We start from the raw sequence: 2,971 nt of genomic DNA on the forward strand, positions 1-2,971 counted from the left end.
CAAATTCACCATGGCCACGTGTTTGGTGAAAATGTCTCTTACTTTTGCACATTTAGTTATCTTTTAAAAACTTTTATACAAAAATCAGCTTTCTCATCTTGTACCACTTCAGTAAATGATGATTGCTGTTCGTTGTGGCATTTACAACAGATCTTTTCCATGACAGTATTAACTCCTGGACCTCTAAGCAATGCAGCAGTAGTCGTACAGCCTCATTTTGAATTAAAAAATGAAAATTGTGCTAAAACTAAGATAATGTTTTCGATTTAACTACCAATTAGATTTATGGGTATCCCTGAAACTTGTACCGTCTACATAGAACATTCAAATAAGCACATCATAATATTCCTCTGGCATACAGAAAAAAGTCATTTATTTGAAAGATTTTATTTATTTATTTGACAGACAGAGATCATAAGTAGGCAGAGAGGCAGGCAGAGAGAGAAAGGAGGAGGAAGCAGGTTCCCTGCCGAGCAGAGAGCCCGATGTGGGGCTTGATCCCAGGACCCTGAGATCATGACCTGAGCTGAAGGCAGAGGCTTTAAGCCACTGAGCCACCCAGGCGCCCCAGAAAAAAAGTCATTTTAATTGAATCCATAGGTGGCCACCAAAGGGTCAGGGAAATGCTTACAAGTAATACTAGAAACAGCCCGCTTGCTCACCACGTATGCTGTCACGCCAGAGAAATGGTTGATGTGACGTGTGGTCCTGCCAAAATGATCAAGGGGTGTTATTAGAAAAATATTTTACCCTGCTTCAGTTTTCGAAACGCAAATTATAGCAATGAAGGAAAATAAAAGATGTGGTGCCCTGGTGGTGCTAGCCACATTGTGGGTGCCGTGGTCGCATGTGGCCAGTGGTCACTGGATTGGATAGTACAGTCTCGGATTATGTAGTAGCTAGCCCTGGCAGACTCCTAGCTGAATCTCCAGTCCCTCCAGCAGGGGATTTGGATTCCATTCCCTTCAGTGAATATTAAAAACCACTCATGAACCAATACTTTAAAAATATAATTATACTGTAATTTATGTGGCTCCTCTAAGTAAGGATATAGTGAAATAATAATATAAATTAAGAATTAAGAAAACTTGGGCGCCTGGGTGGCTCAGTGGGCTAAGCAATTGCCTTCAGCTCAGGTCATGATCCCAGTGTCCTGGGATCAAGTCCCGCATCAGATCGAGCTCCCTGCTCAGTGTGGTACCTGCTTCTCCCTCTCCCTCTGCTGCTCTGCCTGCTGGTGCTCTCTCACTCTCTCTGTCAAATAAATAAATAAAATCTCTTAAAAAAGAAAGAATTAAGAACACTCAACTTTCAGAAACCTAGCTTTCACAAGTTCCACCACATTTTTGTTTATTACATATTATATTAAATAGACTATCCCACCTAAACCATTTAACACAATAAAACATAATAAGCAACCCAGTTGTTTGTTTTTTCCGTGTATCATCTGATTGCTGATGATTTTGAGCCAAAAGGACTTGGGGGTGTTGTGCATTGGCTGTTGGGGTGGATGTGGGAAGAGGGGACCAAGGCGGGTGTTCAAGAATTGAGGCTGGGCTTGTAAGGTAGCAGATGTCCTTGTCACCATCCACCCACCGACCCCACCCTGTGACCCTGTCTCTGACTGTCAGGGTGTGAGGTTTGTTCAGCGTAGGAGCTCATCATCCCAGGCTGCTATCTTGCTAGGCCCCCTCCTCTGACCTCATATACCTGGAAGGCTGGCCACTGAGCGGAAGACCTGACCCTGGTGAGGTTGGAGGAAACAGCAAAGCAAGCCTTCATGCAACTACTGTTCTGGAAGCAAAAAAAAAAAAATCTTTTTCCCTCTACCATGATCCTTGTGTATCCTGAGAGGCCTGCAGAAGGAAGGGGGCTGCTCTGGGTTACTAAGCCTTGAGCTCCTCTTTCCTAATAACAGCTGCTTCTGTCCTAGCCAGCTGTGCCTGTTAAAGATCTTCATATGTTGTAGATTACTGGAGTTTGAGTGAGGCACTATTTACAGGAAGTACAGTTAAGGACTTTTCAACCCTTAGCATTTTGGGAAGATACCGCCTTAAAACATGTGAGCATGTTCTTTAAATTCTGGATATGGGACCTGGAAACTTTGTCAGGAACATTGTTATTATAAATGAGTAAAAGGGAGTTATAAGAGTAAAACCTGGTATTTATTGAATCTTTGCCACATCATAACTATCTCATTAATCCTCAAAGCAACATTTATTGAGAGTATTTTTACCTGTTATTTTAAAATGATGAACCTGAGAATGAGACAATAAATCTCATAGCCCGAGAACATAGAGCTGATGGGGGGGTGAAGCTAGGATTCAAACCTAGACAGTCTGACTTTAGAATCTGATAACTTTGCATAGGCATATATAGTATTTACATAAAAATACATATGATTTATGGGATATGTATAAGATATGATACCTGTATATATATCCACATATAGATATATCTTTCTCTCTATCTATATATTATATGTGCCTATATAAAACATCTCCAGTGTTTTTTACTCATTGCTTCTATTTAATCCTTTCTGAACAGAAATCTTGAATACCATCCAGTGATTTACTCACATTCGCTTATAATACCTAGTATTTTTGCTTTTATTGATGTTGCTATTTCATTTTTTTTCATTTAAGCATGAAAACCTTTTTTTCAGAAAGGAGTCAGAAAGAAAATGCAGTGCAAGATAAGGCAGTTCACAGCAAAGTCCTATGGAGTACGGTCAAAGGATGCAAAGAGAGAGGTCAACCAGACACTCACATTGAACAGATGGGCACGCATGGGCAATGAGCTGGTTGTCAGCTTTCTGGAAGTGAACACAAACGCCAAACATATTTAGATGACATAGTTCCCATTTTCTGACAATAAGAAGACTAAAACTCAGCTCTAGACAGAATTAATGTAGGGACCTTTAAATAAAGGGAATTAGGCAACACCGTGAAAGATACCTAATCCTGGTTTT

The sequence above is a fragment of the Mustela erminea genome, chromosome 17, assembly GCF_009829155.1.
Source record: "Mustela erminea isolate mMusErm1 chromosome 17, mMusErm1.Pri, whole genome shotgun sequence".
NCBI lineage: Eukaryota > Metazoa > Chordata > Mammalia > Carnivora > Mustelidae > Mustela > Mustela erminea.